The sequence below is a fragment of the Vulpes lagopus genome, chromosome 4 (genome assembly GCF_018345385.1).
Source record: "Vulpes lagopus strain Blue_001 chromosome 4, ASM1834538v1, whole genome shotgun sequence".
NCBI lineage: Eukaryota > Metazoa > Chordata > Mammalia > Carnivora > Canidae > Vulpes > Vulpes lagopus.
The window spans coordinates 132393437-132407206 of record NC_054827.1 but is presented as its reverse complement, the minus strand read 5'-3'; positions in this window follow the sequence as shown (position 1 = coordinate 132407206).

Sequence of the window (13770 nt, the reverse complement as noted above, 5' to 3'; positions counted from 1 at the left end):
TATTAAAATGTTACTTTTTGTGAAGGCTTTAGGATAATCTTAGCTAATATCATTCATAAATAACTAGAGGTTGGTTATATTTTCATTTTCTTTTCTTTTTTTTTTTTTTAGATTTTATTTATTCATGAGAGAGAGAGAGAGAGAGAGAGAGAGAGGCAGAGATACAGGCAGAGAGAGAAGCAGGCTCCATGCAGGGAGCCCAATGTGGGACTCGATCCTGGGTCTCCAGGATCATGCCCCGGGCTGTAGGCAGACACTCAACTGCTGAGCCACCCAGGCGTCCCTATATTTTCATTTTCAAGGATGCTAACTGAAAGTTTCATAATGAGGACTGATTCATACCCTTTTTTCTTCTTGTAAAATTAAATGGCCATCCTTTAGCTAAAGAATTAGACTAACAAGACTTAATATTAAGCTCCTCTAGGGAATCTACAGAAGGGCATTTCTATCCCCACCTCAAGAGGAGAACTTAAGGTACTATCAAACTTAAATTAGAATTTTTTAATGATACTAATTTTCATAATTTATGGTACTCCCATCCTGAGCTTGTTTCAAATTTGTTCAGGAAAATACATTTCCTGCCTTTGTTCTTATATCATCATTTCAATATGGGTGGATACTCAAATAAGTCAAGTCTGCAATCTTTCAGAGAACGAAAAATCTCCTGTTTGGAAGTAACATCCAGAGCTGCCACACCTCAGTGGGAAATGTCTCTGAGCACCTGGTAACAAACGCAGGTGAGGTGCATCCTGGTAGCCTATGCAGGTGAGGTCATGGATGATTGGCAAAGAAGCACAAAACTAATGGAAACAGCTCCAGGCTCCGAGGCTACTTTACACGGTGCTGGCCCAGCATAGGCCATGGGACCTAACAGCAACAACAATAAAGTAAGAATAGCCAACCCTTACCACGCATCAGCCAGGTACCACCTCTGAGCTAAGTACTTCATCCATACGGAGCTCGTCTAATCAGCACAACAACAGTAAGAAGTAGTAACCATCTTTATGCATATTTTACACAAGTGAAAACTGAGGTTTACAGAGCTTAAATAATTGTCCCAAATCTCACAGCCATTAAAGGGCAGAGACAGAACTCACAATCAGGCAGCCAGACTCCAGACCCCTAAGCCACAGCACCACATACACTCCACCAGTGAGAAGTCAGTACTTCATCCATTGCTCTGTGCACCTGCCTCATGAATTCAGTTACCTTGTCACTCTATCCCCAAAGGGGAAGGTCTGATGTGAACTGACTCAGCCTCAGCATTGAACATTTACACTTACAAACTGTCTTGTGAGATGAAGAATGGAGACAACAGTTACAATGCAGTAAACAACCTAACCTCCCACTTTATTATGATTTTTTTTTTAAAGATCTTATTTAGTTATTCATAAGAGACACACACACACAGAGGCAGAGACACAGGCAGAGGGAAAAGCAGGCTCCCTCCCTCCGGGGAGCCTGATATAGGACTCATGGAGGATCATGACCTGAGCCAAGGCAGACACTCAACCAGGGAGCCACCCAGGTGTCCCCTAACTTCCCACTTTAAAAGAGAACAGCTACGGAAACCTTAAAACCATGTAAGGAAAGAACAGAAATCAATAAGAATAAAAATTCAAACAGAAGTAAAGAAAATGAAGAACAGAAAAACAACAAAGAAAAATCAATGAAACAAAAAATTGGTTCTTTAAAAAGATGGACATTGGCAAACCTTTAGCTAGAATGACCAAGAAAATAAAGACTCAGTTTAGCAAACTCAGACATAAGAGAAGAGATATCGCTCCAGGCATATCTTGGAGATACTGCACATTCAGTTCATGATTACCACAATAAAGAGAGTATTGCAATAAAGCAAGTCAAATGAGTTTTCTGGTTTCCCGGTGCATATAAAAATTATCTCTATTGTAGTCTATTAAGTGTGCAATAGCATTATATCTAAGAAAACAATGTACATATCTTAATTTTATTTTTTAATTTTTTTAATTTTTTTAATTTTTATTTTTTTTTCATATCTTAATTTTAAAACTTCTTTGCTAAAACATGCTAACCATTATCTGAGTTTTCATTGAGTCATAATCTTTTTGCTGGTGGAGGTTTTGCCTTGAAGTCACTGGCTGCTGACTGATCAGGGTGGTGGTGGTTGAAGGTTGGGGATGCTGTGGCAATTTCTTAAAATAAGACAATGAAGTTAGCCACATCGATGGACTCTTCCTTTCACATGAACACACAGAAGCCACTGCAGTGTTTTTTATTGGCCTAACTTCAATATTGTGTCTCAGGAAATAGGGAGGCCCACAGAGAGGGAGAGAGATGGGGGACAGCCAGTCAGTGAGGCAGTTAGAACACACACAATATTTCTCAACTAAGTTTGCCATCTTATATGGGTGTGGTTCATGGGGACCCCAATTACAACAGTAACATCAAAGATCACTGGTCACAGATCACCATAACCAATATAATGAGAAAGTTTGAAATATTGCAAGAATTACCAAAATGTGACTCAAAGAGACACAAAGTGAGCAAATGCTGTTGGAAAAATGGTTTTGACAGACTCCTACTGCTTAATAAAAAGACAACTCAATTAAAAGCCAAGCAAAGGATCTGAAGTAAACATGCTTCAAAGAAGGTATACAGGGCAGCCCGGGTGGCTCAGCGGTTTTAGCGCCACCTTCAGCCCAGGGTGGGATCCTGGAGACCCAGGATGGAGTCCTGCCATCAGGCTCCCTGTGTGAAGCCTGCTTCTCCCTCTGCCTGTGTCTCTGCCTCTCTCTCTCTCTCTCTCTCTCTGTCTCTCATGAATAAATAAATAAAATATTAAAAAAAAAAACAAAGAAGGTATACAAATGGCCAAAAATCACAGGAAAATGTTCACCATAATTAGCCACCAGGGAAATGAAATTAAAACCCCAGTGGGGAAATAAAATAAAAATAAAACCCCAGTGAGATACCACTTCACAGTCACTAGGATGGCATCAATAAACAAACAAACACAAATAAATAAAGGATAACAAGGGTTGGGATGGATGGGGAAAAAACTGGAACCCTCATATACTGCCAGTTGGAATGGAAAATGGTGCAGCCACTTTAGAAAACTGTTTGGCAGTTCCTCAGATTGAACACAGAGTTACCATATGACCCAGCAATTCTAACTCTACATAGATACCCAAGAGAAATGAATACTTGTGACCACACAAAAATTTGTACATGAATAATTATAGCATTATAATAGCCCAAAAGTAGAGACAACGCAAATATCCATCAACTGATGAACAAGTAAAATGTGATACATTCATACAACAGAATAGTATTCAGCACTAAAAAGGAATGAAATTTGATACTTTCTATAATACAGATGAACCCTGAAAACATTAAGTGAAGGAAGTCAGTCACAAAAGCCACATATTGTTTTTATATGAAATGTTCATAAAGGCAAATCTATAAAGATAGAAAGTACATTAGTGGTTGTAGAAGGCTGATGTGGGGGGCAGGAGATAGAGGGGTGGGGGAAAAAGGGGAAGTGAGTGGTAATGCATATAGGGGATTTGTTAGGGAGGTAATGAAATGTCCTAAAATTGATTATAATGATGGTTACACAACTCTATGAATACCAGGGGAATTGTATACTTTAAATAGGTGAAGTATATGGTATGTGAATTAGATCCCAAATAAAACTGTTAAGAAAGAGAGAGAGAGAGAGAGAGAGAGAGAGAGAGAGAGAAAGAAAGAAGAAAAAAAAAGGAAAGGAAGGAAAGAGAGGTGGAAAGGGGTAAGGAGGAAGAAGGAAGGCAGGCAAGGCAGGCAAGCCAAGCATATCAGAGTGGAAGTATGGCAAGTGCTGCCACTCACCATGCCCACTTCAGAGGGATGTATTTCAAAAGCTTACCCCAGATTTCTCCCATTGCAACCCTCATGCCCAAGAAGCAAAATCTGGGCATGCAGCTGTGGTAACTGTGATGTTCACGTTACATGTTATTCCCTAATTTCATTTCAAACTAGAACTTTACAGGTAAAATCTCACCACACAGAAGAACATTACAGAGGAGGTTGGGACAATGATATTTTTATGTCCTGGTGGATGGCTTACTGTTCCAGCACTTTGTTATTCTTACAGTGAATAGCTTTCCAAGAACATGCTTTTTCTGGTCCCCACTCACTCAGCACTCCCTCTGTGACAAAAGTCCCTGATGGTGTCTGTGTGCACGTGGGTGTGTGCTTTGTTGGAGATGGGAGTCTGGGGGTCAGAGCATTGCTAAACCAAGCAATGTATAATTAACCTCCTTTCCCAGCCCCAGCAAACAGTGATTTTTCTTCCACTTATGTCTTCCTCCTGGATCATCCTCATCATTCCAGCCAACTATGCTTTCCAATATCCCAGAATGGTTTAGAAGAAAACATGCTTAAGAGTCTGACAGACAAGAGGGTATAAAAAAAAACTAACCTTATCACTTTTCACCTCAGGCAAGCCTCAGTTGTCAAATTTATAAAATGAAAATCACATGGTGATTTAAATTGTTAAAAAAAAAAATTGTAGGGGGCACTTTCTCTGTCAAGCATCCAACTCAGGATATCAGCTCAGGTCTTGATCTCAGGGTGATGAGTTCAAGCCCCATGATGGGCTCCATGCCTGTGGAGAGCCTACTTAAAAAAATTATTTTTTTTTAGAGTTCCATTATGAGCTGGGTACTGAGAATACACACCTGAGTAAGATACAGACTCTGTAGCTGGAAAGTTCACAAACTAGTAGGAGACACAGAAATATATATAAATCATTATTACAATGCAGCATGATAAATGCAATGATAGTATCATGAAGGAGGGAGTGATTAATTCTCTTAATGGCGGAAAAGGAGGAAGAAGGCTTTATGATGTGGCTCTGAGACTTTAATAAGACAATGTGTCCACAGAACCCTTGGCACATAGCAAGTGCTCAGAGAGTGTGAAGTTCTTTCCCCACAAAGGGCCCTAGGAATTTAGAAGAAAAAAATTAAGTTTTGTCAAGAGAGGTAAGAAACTGGAAAGGATTGTTCACTGCTCTGGCCAGGGTATTATCAGGGGCTAAATTCAACTAAAGAAAGCCGGGCCTCACTTTTTTATTTCTTTCTGCCTATAATATATTTATATATTTATTATATATAAACTAGAAAGGTATTATTCATAATACATTGATATTATAACAAATAAATGCAGATGTCCTGGGGTCAGTACTGTGTATTTTAACCTATAATTCTAACTTTGCCAAATCAGAACACCCAGGAAAATGTTCAAAACAAAAATTCTTGACTCTTCCTTCAATATTAAGAGACATATTTTCTGACCCCCTATTATGTGGCACCAGGGAACAGAGACATAAAATTGAGTATATGACAAGCTTACAAATGACTGGGCCCTTGATAATTGTAACACAGGGCAGAACAACATGTTGTTTTTATTCCCCCACAATAATTGCTCAAGAGGTTTAAACTTGTTCTTGAAACAAGCAGGAAAATAATGTTGATAATAATGGCCTCTTCTTGATTGGACCTGTGCTTCTATTGTAATTTCGAGAACTAGATGTTTGCAAATGGGCTTCCCCTCAGTGAAAAAAAAAAAAAAAAAAGACACTGATAGTTTCTCAATGGAGACAAGTCAAGTACTCCGTGTTCTCAGAGCAAAATCTTGCTGAGATGATAAAACCTCCACGGGTTCTCAAGAGGCTTAGCTGTGCAGATAAACCACCCTGAGAGTCGGAAAATCTATGGTGGTTCAAGGAACATGGTATAACTCGACTCTGGAGTCTGTGGCCTAAGATGTGGGGATGCCTAAACCAGTAAGGGGACAGGTGCCTCCTCCACCCTGCCTATCTGCCTTCCTGTGTTCTGGGCTAACAGATCCCCCTCACCCCAAACCCCATGTCCCACAACTCAGGGCAGGTCCATGCGGGTAGTCCTCCTCCGGATAAGAAAGCTGTGAAGTTTTCCATAGGAATAAAAGCTCTAAGAACAATATAAGCCTGACATTGCCAAAAAATGAAACCAACGCAGAGGACAACAGATGAGGAGATAGAGAAAAGCCATCCTGATGGCCTATTTTGAATCCCTTGATCTGGTCATGTGCCAGCCTTTGGAATTTCTAGTTAAGTCAACATGTATGTAGATATGGAACTTCACGTGTAGAATTTAGTTCGATCTATTTGTTGGTTGATCCTTGAAGAGATGTGGGATTAGAATTCTATCACTTGCGACCAAAAGAGTCCTAATTAACAAAGGGTCTCCCTTCCTGGCTCGTCCTCGGTGTGTATCTTATTATGTAACCAAGAAGGTCACCCAGTAATCCCACCTGACCCACCTGCTCTTGGCAATCTTTTTTTCCAGGTCACGAGTGTATTCTCCGGGTGCCAGAGGAAGTTGCTATTTTCCCTCCTTAATTCCATCAGTAAAACTTGAATCTAGGCCTCTTTGCCTTTATTGAAGAGGGTATTTCACCATTTTTGGTATAACGGAAGAATGGTCGCTAATCTCACGTATCTTTGAAGAGAAGTGCTAGACTTCAAACGGAAAAATGACAAAGGACATTCTCACAAAAGAGGGCTCCTTCTAGAAGTTCCTTATTTTTAACTTCTGAAAAGTGGTCAGATCTCTCTCTCTCTCTGTAGTAGAATTTTACAGAAAATTCTCATGTTCACAGAGAGAGCCCTTTTGCAATGATTACAGCCGAATGCCACTGGAGTGCGGCCCCTAAAAGGCTTGTCTCTCTTGAGTCTGTTAGCTGTCCTTGGCAGTGTTAACTGGGATTGCTCAAAGAACTCAGAAACAATTGATCATCCTCACTTCTCTTTTTCCTTTTATTTTATCTGCCTTCTCCTGCTTCCCTCTTAGAAAAAGAGTATAGATAAGAATAAAGAACAAAACCTATTGGGGGGCAACTCTGACAGGAAGCCATGGAAAATCCACTAAGAGAATTTTTTTAGATCAGGGTTGAACCAGATCAGCACCTGTGGGGGCTAAGCAGTGGGTTGCTCATCAATCTGTTGTGTACAGTGCAGAGCAAGGCTACTAGCAGGAAGGATGGCTTCCATACCATTACTCAGTCTAAACTATTATATACTAATCTGGGTTGGAGAGCTAAAACAAATTAAAAACAGAAAGACCACCACAAAAACTAGAATTTTTGTAGTGTCCTGGGCCTTGGTTTTTAAAGCTCCTCCAAGTGATTCTAGTATGTAGCCAAGGTCAAAAACCACTCGTTCATATAGATATCTCAACCATTGCAACTGTTCTGGGTGATCTGGGCCATAACCAAGCCTAGGGTGTTCTTATTCTTTCTTCTCCACAAGCAGATAATTAAGCTGTCACTTATGAAGTCTGGTAGCAGCCTGACACTGGTAACAGTGTTTTATGTATAGCATCTCTAATCTTTACAACCACCCTGGAAAATGGCACCATTTCCATTTTTAGCACAAGAAATAGAGACATGGAGAGGGAAAGAAATTTACCCAAGATTGCACAGCAAGTAAGTGGCACAGAGAAATCTGATCCCAAGCTTACCCTCTCTCTACTATAAAGATACCCCTCATCGCTGAGTGTCTTTACTCCTGACTTTTCTACCTTCCTTTCTTTCTCTCTTTTGCTTTTGACATAATCCAAAGTTGATAACCTACTAACATACAACCACAGATACGACATTTAAAAACTAGTGAAACCCAGAGAAATACTTATAAATTCAAAACAAGCTTCCTTCATTTTATATTATGAACTGCAAATGTTTATTATTTTTTAAAAATTCTCCAATTCTAGAAAGCAGACACAAATGTCAAGAGCTGTTACCAGCCTGCCTTCAAAACCCTAATATGCATCTGCAACTTGAAGTCACTTCATTGAGCAATCTAGTTTTGCTCAATTTGATAAATATACAATTGGTTTGGGCCATACAATCAGTGGTGAGTCTTTTAATGGGGCACCATGACACCGTTATCGATCATCGAGGCTCCTTTAAATGCCCTTTCCTAAAATACTTAAATTACCAGGAAATCTGGCAGTTCTCCCTCAGGGATTGTTGGAAAGCAAAATATGGTGCAATATTCTAATAAAATTTTTAAGTTTGACAGTTGACATGATAGCTTCTAATTGCTAGAAGACATAAGGCATACACACACACACACACACACACACACACACACAGGTTTTCATTTCTAAAACAATGTATGAATGTGACTGTGATTTGGTACTTTTACAAACTATGGATGTTGCAATTAGCTTCAGATTAGTCCAATTCAGTTGGTTTACACCTCTCTATGGCATTACCATCTTACACTTTATGTTAACAGTACGTACTCAATAAATACTTGTTGAATTAATATATAAATAAGCAAGGAGGATGGCAGTGCAAAATCAGGGGGAAAGGCTACCCCACCTGGACTCATCTCCATTCCAGACAGTCACCGTTTTTCCATCAAAAGGGCCCACAATCTCACTGATGGATAGAACCCTCTGCACATATGACTTGACCCCATGGCAACCTAATTTGGTTTTCCTACAGCTCCAAGAGTTAAAAAATAATCCCGGGGTCCCAGAATCAAGTCCTGCATCAGGCTCCCCGCAGGGAGTCTGCTTCTCCTCCCTATGTCTCTGCCTCTCTCAGTCTCTCATGAATAAATAATCCGGTCTTATAAAAAAAAAAAAAAGATTGGGGGTTATATACATAGAGTACCTGGTACAATGTTTGACACATACTAAGTGCACAATCAAATAGTATGATTAAAGAAGCCATCAAAGACCAGAGTGTTGTTGAAGGAGTGTCATTTCTAATGGCTGACACAGCTCACCAAACGCTGTCTGGTTGGCAGTGTGGGCCAGTGCGGAGAGCTGGGCACGGTGGAGATAGAAAATCTGAGTATCTGATTTCACTAACCAGATGTGTGACCTTAGTTTCTCTATTTCAGCTTTCTTGAGTACAAGATAGGTGTATTTTATATTTCAGAATTTTTTTAAAAAGGTAAACCAAAGAATGGAGAAAGGATTTTAAGAAGTATACAAATAGGGATCCCTGGGTGGCACAGTGGTTTGGCGCCTGCCTTTGGCCCAGGGCGCGATCCTGGAGACCCGGAATCGAATCCATGTCAAGTTCCCAGTGCATGGAGCCTGCTTCTCCCTCTGCCTGTGTCTCTGCCTCTCTCTCTGTATGACTATCATAAATAGATAAATAGATAACTTAAAAAAAATTTTTTAAATTATTTTTAAAAAAGAAGTATACAAATATACAGTATTCTTCCTGTAGATACTCTTCCTATAGCTGCTCTTAAAGTTAAAAAGAATCAAGTCAAATCTTTGATGACTGCTCTCAAGTATCCCATATGAAAAGGGTTCTATTAACTGTGAGAATAATAAAGCAAAGAATCTGGGCATCTATTGCTTTTTCTAATATTTTTTTCTTTATTTATTTATTTATGATAGTCACAGAGAGAGAGAGAGAGAGAGAGAGAGGCAGAGACACAGGCAGAGGGAGAAGCAGGCTCCATGCACCGGGAGCCCGACGTGGGATTCGATCCTGGGTCTCCAGGATCGCGCCCTGGGCCAAAGGCAGGCGCCAAACCACTGCGCCACCCAGGGATCCCTCTATTGCTTTTTCTAGAAGTGACTTAGAATTTTTTTTTATTTTTTTAAATTTTTATTTATTTATGATAGTCACAGAGAGAGAGAGAGAGAGAGAGAGAGAGAGAGAGGCAGAGACATAGGCAGAGGGAGAAGCAGGCTCCATGCACCGGGAGCCCAACGTGGGATTGGATCCCGGGTCTCCAGGATCGTGCCCTGGGCCAAAGGCAGGCTCTAAACCGCTGCGCCACCCAGGGATCCCGTGACTTAGAATTTTAACTGAGAGTGTTTAACTCAGAGTGTTTCCTTGTCTGCCCTTGGGCAAGGGTGCTTGCCCAAATGATGGCGTGACTGCACTGAACCACCTATCATAGTAATGCAAAGTTAAGAACATAATGGCTTTTGGGGCACCTGAGTGGCTCGATCAGTTCAGAGTTCAGGATCTGCCTTCAGCTCAGGTCAGGATCTCAGTTTCTGGGATGGAGTCTCACACTGGGCTCCCTGCTCAGCAGGGAGTTTGCTTCTCCCTCTCCCTGTGCCCCTCCCCCTGCTTGTACGCTTACTCTCTCTCTCCCTCTTTCAAATAAGTAAATTAAATCTTTTTTAAAAAAAGCCAAAACAAGCATTTTCATCCACAACCGGAAAAAAAAAAATAAGGGTGTAATGCCTCCTTTTGCTATTCTAAGTGAAAGACACTGAGCAGTCTCCAGTAACTTTTAATAAGAATGGAATATTTGTGAATACATATATTTGTAGAATAGGAAATTGAGAAACTGTATTCATCTCTAAGATATTCAGTTGAGTCAGAGGCTTTGACACCCATAGGATCAGCACGTAGAGAGCCCTGTGTGAGTTAGAATGTAAAGCACTTCTAACCCCATTTCGAAAGACATGACCTTTGTCTCCCAGGAAATTTCTCAGCAAGTCTGACTTGAAATTCACCTACCTTTCTTATGGTGACTGAATATTTCTTCATGCATAAATATTAAAACATGAGCTTTAAAAAAAAACCCTCAAAAGTTGCTATCTTCAGATTTTAGAATGTACCATGTACATCTGAAAATAAAAACTATTCGTACGCAAAAAAATTTATTCATAAGTAAAGGTGAGAATGAAAAATACACAAGTGTGCCCTTTTTCAAAGCAAAACAAACGTTGAGGGGGAAACAGAGAGAAAATGACTTAAGAGAAGTCTGGTCAATGGCCAGCTTTCCAACAGGAGATACGCAGCCTGCACTGTTTGCATAAAAGCTGAGTAACAAGGTGGCACATCTGGCGCAGTCTTTGCCAGGACAGGGTTGCCCCCAAAATAATCTACAATTTAAGTGTTTAGTTCAGACCAACTGATGGATTCAGTTAAGTAAACAGTCCATGCAGAGCACTTAGTAAACATACTCCCAGAAACAGACTTTTCTCTCTCCACCCCTTTTAGGTGATAACATTTCTACTCCACCCTTTCTGAGATCACTTGAAAGCTCTGGCACTAACTAGGAATGATTTTCAGTCCATATAGCCATGTTTTTAATTCCCACCCCCCCCCCCAAAATGCATGAAATGGTGGTCTGTTCTTACAACAGAATATTATGCAGCAATGAGGAAATAGAGTCCAGTTACGTGAAACAATGTGGGCAAATGCCACAGGCATAATATTGAATGAAAGATGCCAGATACAAAAGAGCACGTATGATTCCATTTTTATGAAGTTCAAGAACAGCCGAAGCTAATCTATGGTAAAAGAAGTTAAAGTAATGGTTATCTTGAGCCATGGGGTGACAGAGGGGAAGCACAAAGGCACCTTCTAGGACACTGAAAATGTTCTGTACCTTGATCTGAGTGCACATTTATGTAAAAGCTCATCAAGCTCTAAGAGTTGTGCATTTTACTGCCTTTGTCATACCTCAGTAATTATGTTTAAAATAATATTTTTTAAAGATTTTATTTTTTATCTCTACACCCAACATGTGACTCAAGTCCATAACCACAAGATCAAGAGTTGCATACTCCACTGACTCAGCCAGCCAGGTGCCCCTAAAAAAATCATACTTTTCAAAGCATTTATTGGACTTTAATCTTATCACATGGAAGTTTCTCTCTTGTGCATTCTTCTAGGCTTTTTTTACATTCCCATGGGTGATAAATGTATTCACTGGTACCTTGCAATTGTAGGATAAAGAATTACTCAAATATGAAATTTTCCAAATAATTGCATTTATCCACTTACATCAGAAAACTAGTACTTTCTTGGATAAAAATCTTTATAAAATGATCTGTAGTCCTCACTATCATTTTAAGTAGACATGACTGAGCACATTCCTCCTGGTGAACCAAGGTTATCCTGAGAAACTCACCTGGTCAAGGTGGGCTGAGACTTCAGAGGTCATAGCTTCTATACTGATGACAGTAGATTTTGCCTCTTCCCTGTTATCTGGGGCTATTTCTTACTGTCATCACCCGCCTGTCTCTGAGGACCCCCAGTGCTTCTCGTTTGCTTTCATTCATGCATTTATTCATATAATCAGTACTTATGTTTTTGAATGCCTTGTATGTACTAAGCACTGGAGAGAATGGTAGTGAAAAAGACATTCATGACCTATGACCTAAGGGGACTTATGTTTTAGCAGAGGAGTCAAGTATAAAATAAATGTGATGGGGGATCCCTGGGTGGCGCAGTGGTTTGGCGCTTGCCTTTGGCCTAGGGCGCGATCCTGGAGACCCGGGATCGAATCCCACATCAGGCTCCCGGTGCACGGAGCCTGCTTCTCCCTCTGCCTATGTCTCTGCCTCTCTCTCTCTCTCTCTCTCTCTGTGACTATCATAAATAAATAAAAATTAAAAAAAAATAAATGTGATGACAATCAGAAAGAGGGAAGTACAGGTAATAATTTAGGAGGTCAGAACACCAAGTTAGTAGACTAGTGAAGAATTTTTACTCATTGCTCAACTAACCTATTTGTAGTTTTCATTTCATGTTACCAAAACAAAACCAGCCCAACGTAGCCCAAATCTTTATGTGATTCCTCTAGCTTGCCTGCAGAGCTCTGACCCCAGGTCCTATGAATGTGACTTTTCTGGTACTGTCACCCAAAATCATCTGGATAGGCAGTTGTCACCCATGCACACTTCTGTGTGACGGCTCTGTTCAAGCAAGCAAAAGCAGCCCCAACTCCTTGGGCTTTATTGGAGGCTGCAAACTGCCACCTAATTTGGGGCCTATGCTTGTCCCTGAAGTCCACCTTCATGGCATATGACAAATCAAGAACTTACATGCTATAGGACAGCAGGAACAGATGACAATACCCTTTGTGGAGAGACCACAGAATGATATACCTTTTAAACCCAACCTGACCTATAAACACTATTATCATATCTCATGTAATAGCAGTAAAGTTTAAAATGACAGAGATAAAAATTAAAAAATAAAATAAAATAAATAAAATGACAGAGATGGGGCACCTGGGAGGCTCGGTTGGTAAAGCGTCTGCCTTCGGCTCAGGTCATGATCCCAGGGTCCTGGGATCGAGCCCCATGTCAGGCTCCCTGCTCAGTGGGGAACCTGCTTCTCCCTCTCTGCTCGTGCTCTCTCTCTCGCTCTCTCTCAAATAAATAAAATCTTAAAAAAAAAAAAAAAATTCATGTAGATCTTTGGGACTCGGAATTTGAAAAAGCTAAACAAAGGAATTATACCAAATAAGGATTTTCCCAACGAAATAAAGGGAAACAAGGAATGACAAGTATCTGGAAATGGTACATTTTTAGACTTTTTCCCAGAGTCTGTCAGTTCATCTGATAAGATTTCAAACCTAAAACTTCCCCAATGTAGTTTAGAAATAGTGGGATTAATGCATGAGCTCCTTCACTGGTTAGGATTTGGATTTATGTGGCATCACAGATGGTGAAGTTTCACAGACTTTTAAGCATCTAAGTGCAACTATGGGCCAGGAAAGCAGAAAGCGAGTACTCCTTCCCTCTGTTTTGGAATCTTAAAAGAGTGGGTATGAAAAAGTGAATCCACTTGCCGAAAGTTACATTAACTTTCAGCCATCGGGGGAGTATAACAACTCGCCGCTAAACCCAATTTTCTGATAGGCACACACAAATAATCAAATCTGCCATCCCTCGGGTGAACTCGAGGTCTTTTGGCCTCTGTGGCTGTTAGATTTAGTCCTATTTGCCTAAATACACAAAGCCACAGTGAAATTTT